At 55.9% G+C, this 6,264-nt stretch overlaps 1 pseudogene; it reads left to right on the forward strand.

Moving 5' to 3' along the window:
- Positions 1–856: 856 nt before the first annotated feature.
- Positions 857–2,829, forward strand: LOC147340606 (uncharacterized protein CXorf49 homolog pseudogene; annotated as a pseudogene).
- The last annotated feature ends 3,435 nt before the right edge of the window (positions 2,830–6,264 follow it).

Genomic DNA, 6,264 nt, shown 5'->3' on the forward strand with positions numbered 1-6,264 from the left:
GCCTGCCAAGAACGTTTGATGGAAGCAGATGAGGCAGATTGCTTGCAGAACAAAAATAGGATCCCTTTGCCCTCTGGCCACGTATGGAGAAGTACGCCGACCACTGATCACCGACTGTGGGATTCCTCAGCCCATTCTCTCATTGGGTCGAAAGGCCTGTGGTGGAAGGGAGGCTGGCAGTTGCTTTCAGCACGTTCTAACTGCTCAGCATCTCCATTCTGACGTTTCATCCTCATCTCCCAGGAGACCAGGGCCCTCAGGACCCTCCTGCTTCCCAGTCCACCCACTTTGTACAGAGTCAGGGCTCAGAACTGTGACTCTAATCAGAAAGGGAAGGCAGGACAGGAGGAGGTGGGACGAGAGGCTTGACAGAGGTGCTCATACCACCATCACCTTCACCCGCCAACTCATCAACTGCCCTGATGACCCTTGGGCTTGGCGGCAAACAGGAGGAGGCCTTTGGCCCATTGGTTACTCCTCGAGGGGGCAGGCAAACAAGGCACGCGCTGGTTGGTGGGAACCAGACCAATAAGGAGGCCATGGCGCCGGCGTCCCAGGCTTGCTGAAAGCCTGGGGCCCTTGGCCACAATCTTGTGCGTGCGGTGCTTGTGGTGCTTGACCGCTCGCTCCAGACGCTGCTGGCCTCACCTTCCGTGACGGCCTCCACCACTGCCACCGCAACTCGGTTGATAAATCACCTCCAGCCCAGGTCCGGGGGCCACCCATATTCCCCAGATGATGAGCTGTCAGTTTGGGGAGCGGGTTTCGGCCCAGAGGACAGGGAGCGGACCTGCGTCCCTCAGGCCGGCTCCACAGCCCCGCAGGGACCTGGACTGGGCTCCGAGGTGAGGACACCATGAGAGTGGAGATGGGTACCCAAACTCAGGGATTCAACTCAGAGCGGGAGGTGCTGGAAGCGGGGTGGGGGCGGGGGTGGGGGTGGGGGCGGTGCTGTGGGGCTGCGAAGACCAGCTTGGCTCCCTGGCCGACGACAAAGGGGATGCCCTGCAGCTGGCTGACGAGTCAGTGGCGGCCATCCTGTGGCAACTGAGCGACCTGGACGTACTGGGCTTCAGCAGATACCTGTCCCTGGAAAGCTATGTGATCACTGATGAGACCTCCTTGTGGGCCGACCTCGAGGCGGGTCCCAGCGGTCGAGGCATGGTCCCCTAGAGTTGTGGGGCAGCGGTGCTGGCTGCGGCTGGCCCTCTCCAGGTCGGTGGGGCCGAGGCGGGCCGGGCCTGGGGGAACCCTAAGAGAGGCGCTAAGAGTACATTGAACGTGGCTGCGGATCACCAGCGGCCACCCTCGGAAGGCCCGTTTGGGCTGCTGTCTGACTCCGAGTCCTCTGATGAGTTCATTGAGAGAGAGCTGATGAGGGTGAGCATTTATCCCAAAGAAGGAGGCCAGGCCAAGCTCAACAGCCTCAAGGGTCCCAGGATCACGCCCAAACACTCGACTGTCTGGGGCAGGGAGAATCTCCTTCACTTGCCAGGGCCGTTCCTGTCCTCCGCTCTGTGAGGATTCACTTCGGTTGTGAAAAGGCAGGACAGGCAGGGCAATGCAGAGCTAAATGAACATCTCTCCACCTAAGAAAATGCAGAGCGAGCTCTGGGGGAAGGATGGCCGCCCGCACAGCTATCAGGGAGTACCAGTAGCGGCAGCTACTGCAGCTGCCACTACAGACAGCCTGCCGCGGGTCGCTCCTGGGAGGAAGAGAGACCGGGAGAAGAAATCCCTTGGGGGCATTTCCAAACCTGCCCTGGGAGAACCTTCCCTTCCTGGGAGCAGTGAATCTCGGCCACTTCTCTGGAACCGGCCACCTTGCCCCAGTCTCTGGCATTCCGCTGCTTGGGAGGTCCAAAAGGTATACCTTGGTCCCTTTGGGAACCAAAGAGTCCAAGCACACGGGCGCTGGTGCGAAATCTGTGGCCAAGAGGGCACGGGAGGCCGTGTCAGTGATGGCGGTGGTGGGAGAAAACAACGACCCAAATAGAGACCCAGTAACAAAGGGCCAAGTGAGTAGGCCAGGCCCCTCCTCTCTCCCCACTCTTCCCCCTCTCACCCTCCCCAGGACATAATTCTTCACCCGTGCTCCCTCTGTCCATCCCTCAGGGGTCATCATTGGGTGCCCTTGGTCAGTGGGTCATTAGGACGCCAGATTGGGGTCCTTTTACTAGGGACAAATGTTAAAGTAGCACTTGGGGTGTGCTGGGTTGGGTTCTCCACCCTTGGCCTGTTTCCAGTCTCTGCGAGTCTGGGACTAGAGAGGAAGGGAGGGCTGGTAGCTTAATTGTGTCAAGGGGACCCCTTAAAAGCTTCATAGAGCTTCAGTGTTTAGATGAATCACTTTCCTGAATCCTACTTCCTAGCTGTTCCCCAAACCTCCTTTCAGGGGCCCAGGCTTTCTCAGTGCTGCACTGTTGTCCCCAGCTCAGCTCTGCCTGCTGGCCTGGGGCTGACTGATGGAGAAAGTGCTAAAGAGATCAGCCTTTCAATTCTCTTCCCATTCCCCTGCCTCAGCCCAGTCCCAAATCACACCTGCTCACACATACACAGACATAGACATATAAATGCACCGGTACACACATATATACATATATATATGCACACACATCATTAGTCCAGATTGGTGAAAAATCTTTCTTTTAGCTGCCCACTCACGGGGCATGGCCATCTTCTCCATGGGCACATCGTGGAGAACCCAGCAGTGATGACCTCCACATCAGAGACCCCCAGGATCCAGGAAACTCAGAGCCCTTGGCCCTGAACCTGGGAGAAGTCATGCCCAGAGGACCTGAACCCTCAGATGAGTGTCCTGGGTTTTGATATGGGTGGAGGGGACCAGGGGTGAGGGCAGAAACCTCTCTCTCTCTCTCTCTCTCTCTCTCCTGGGGGCTCAGCCTTGCTCCTAGGCAGCTTCTTCCATGGGAAACAGGATGTCAACAGGGCTGGCCCCATCATCCTCTGTGTGGGATTTGTTTGGCAGAGGTGATCAGTGGCAGTGCCCCAACAGCTCCTCTGGCTGTAAACTTGCAGGTTAATAGCCTTTTCTGTGAAGTGCTGTTCACCCACATTGCTCTCCCAGGTGCTGGCTGTGGCTGCCGCTCTGAGAGGCTCGAACCCAGAACCACAGTCTTTGGGGACCACAGTGGTGAAAATGCTGCCCTTGGGGAACAGGGGAGGCAGGCCCATAGAGAAGAGGAGAGGAGAAATGCTGCCCTTGGCAGAGCAGAGGAGGCCTGTTGACAGCAGAGGGGGGTGCTACCTCACCTTGCGTTAGAGCCTGGTTGGCCCTTTCCACCTCACTGGGAGCCTGGGAAGCTGGATTGGGTGCCCTTTCCCTCTCAGGTGACCAGGAACCAACTGACCATTCCCCAAGACTGGAAAGGCAGCAGCAGCCACTGGGAATGCTGGTCTATCTTCGGGTAATGCTTCCTCTGGCTCCTGAAATGCACACCCAATCCTCATGGTGGAATCTGGATCCAAGTTCAACTGAAATGTGTGGGCCTCCCCGCCTTGTCGCCATCCCACACCCGTCAGAAGGAGCCCACCTCCTTTCCACTGAAGAAAGTCTTTCCCTTGCCATTCTAGACATCTGGCTTTGGGATGCATGGCCCTGGGGAGAGGAGAAAAAGGAGGCGACAGGAGGGCAGTGTATACTAACCTTTTCTCTTCCTCCCATGTCTACTGGCCTAGCGTCTGGTGCTACAGAGAGAAATAGACGACCTTAAGGAGCAATACGGTATCAGGAACCAGGGACAGAGAGCAGCGGGTTCTTAGTGCAGAAGCGGGGTGGGCCCTTGGGGTGGGGTGGGCTGCAGGTGCAGGGGACCTCGTAGGGATCAGCATTCCTGTGGGGAGGAGAACCTAGCAAGCGTGTCCCTGGAGTGTGCTGTGCATGATCAGCTGGGCGTGTGGACAAGGAGCAAAGTACTGTGTGGACTGCACGCACACTCTGCCAGCCATTCGAGTCCTAGAGAGCTCCTCCTGATAGGACTTGTAGAGATGCCATGTTGATTTTTCCCTTTAACTGCTGCTTGGTGTGGCCTCTAAGGTTCTTGTTAGATTGTTTGTTTGCGAGACAATTTTTGAACTTGAGAGCTGCTGGCACATTTTGGTTCATTTTAGGAAATAGCTCCACATTTAACTCAGGTGGTGGGTGGTGATTAGGCCCAGAGCTCTTTGCACTGGGGCTAGTAGGGTGGGTTTCAGGTTGTAGGGCTAGGTGGTTCCCCACAGGAACAAGGGGACAGGCGTCTATATCATTCTGTCTGGAGCACGTTCTTATGCCTCTCCCTGTTGCTGCCGCCATGCAGCACCTGGCTGACAAGTTCCAGATGCTTTGAAGTGAGTGTTACACACACCATACTCCTTCCCACAGTCCTGGCTGTTGAACAGGGCTGTGGGCTGGCCCTGGCTTGAGGCTCTTCCCTGACTCTGCTGTTTCACAGGTTGAGCCCAACATCTTTCTGCAAGAGGAGCAGATGTTACCTCCGGGGCTGGTGAGCTGTGGCCAAGCTTGTTGCCTCCTGTTCTGCCTCCACCAGGGCATCCTCTGCCCCTTGTTTTCCCCCTCTCTGCCCCAGTCTCACAGCAGTTTTTGATTAAAGGACTTCTCATATTCTGTGTTCTGTCCTCTCTCTGGGGGGTAGGGGTTGGGGGAGTGCGGCAAGGCCTGGTGGGGAGCCACTCCATATCAGAGCCTGTTCCAGAACAGTACCTCTGGCATCCTGTGGTGGGGACTCTGGGTCAGCCTCTGCTACCATCCAGGCCATCAGGGCAGCGGAGTGGTCCTGGTCTGGGTTCACTGAGGGCGTTGTCTGGCCACATTGGCACATCCTCCCATTCCCCTGAGGCCCTCTTCTTGTTTTCTAAACACCCTCCTCTGGAATTTGCTGGTTCCCATCCATCGCTGACATTCTGCCTCCCCATGGGAAGGAAGTCATGACCCCCTTACAGAGCTCCAACCCATCCTCCTTCCTGCACTGGACTCATTGTCCTACTTACCCTGACCACTCTCCTTTCCTGTTGGAGCACCCTCAATCCCTCCCTGACTTGCCATTGGTGACCTTGCCTGCACGTGTAGTTCAGCAGGTGGAAACAGGCACAGGTGCGCTCATCTCTCCCTTCCCAGGCTCTGCCCTCTCATTGGAGTCCCTACTGCCTGTACTGCCCTCCCCCCACCCCCACCCCAGTCCCACCTTGCACGCTGGAACCTGCACACAATCCTCCTCTCCTCTTTAGCCCTCACCCCTGAGACTCAGGCACCAGTAGTTTCTCTTCTCCTTCTTTGGATTCAATAAAGGGCTTAGGATGAAGCCTGGACCCAGTGAGCTGGGGAGCAGGAGGGAAGGTACAGGGAACACAGGAGACAGGCGAGTCTCTGGGCTGGAGGTCAGGAGATGCATCTGTTTGGTGCCAACCTGGGTCAGAGTGCACCCTGGCAGCTAGAGATGGATGGTGCAGTCCTTTGTGTTTTCACATCCTTCCTGCCCTAGCCAGCTGACCACCCTCACCTCCAGCCTGAGCCTCTCTATACCCTTGAGTGCAAATGGGCCCATCATGCTCTATGGCAAGTGTGGTTAGTAGGTCTCTGTTCTTGCAAGGTCCCCGTCAAATACTGCTCCACCAGACCCATGACACAGAACTTCCAACAAAGGATATTTCCCAGAGTATCCCAGCTCAGTATCCCAGACTACCTCTTTAGGGCACATGACAGTGAGTCTGAACTCTCTGTTCAATTTCTCCCTCACTGAAGTTTGGGGAGCACTTCCTTTCTCTCAGCCAGCACTCCAGGACTGTGCCAGCCTGAGACTCAGAGAGAAAGATCTGTGTTTGAGTGAACTGAGGGTAGGTTCTGCCTGACACCATTCCTGAAAGACCAGGGTTTTATTACACAAAAGGGGGCAGGATGGTAGGTAGCACATTCAAAGTTGTTACCTGGACATCTCTCTGTGTGAATAAAAGTCAGCAAAGTTAATGCCCTTGAGACAGAAGGATGTGATTCAGGGAGTAAAGAAAGTAGAGAGTGGTCCAGGTTCTGTAAAGCATTGAGTGAGCCGAAGCAAGGGTTGGATCCCCATCATTCAAGGGGTGGTGTCACATTCCCAAAATGTAGGAGGGGAATGATGCAGGAGGCACCAAACCTCAGGACAGGGTGTTGGGAATCTCAAAGTGCTGGAGTCGCTGGAGGAGGCTCTGGATCTTACCTTGCCATTCTATGATATCTGTCAACTACTGAGGGTGTGGATGAATGAAAAT

This window comes from Bos grunniens, chromosome X (assembly GCF_055505025.1).
Source record: "Bos grunniens cultivar Pamir isolate PY7600 chromosome X, Bosgru_T2T1.0, whole genome shotgun sequence".
Classification (NCBI taxonomy): Eukaryota; Metazoa; Chordata; class Mammalia; order Artiodactyla; family Bovidae; genus Bos; species Bos grunniens.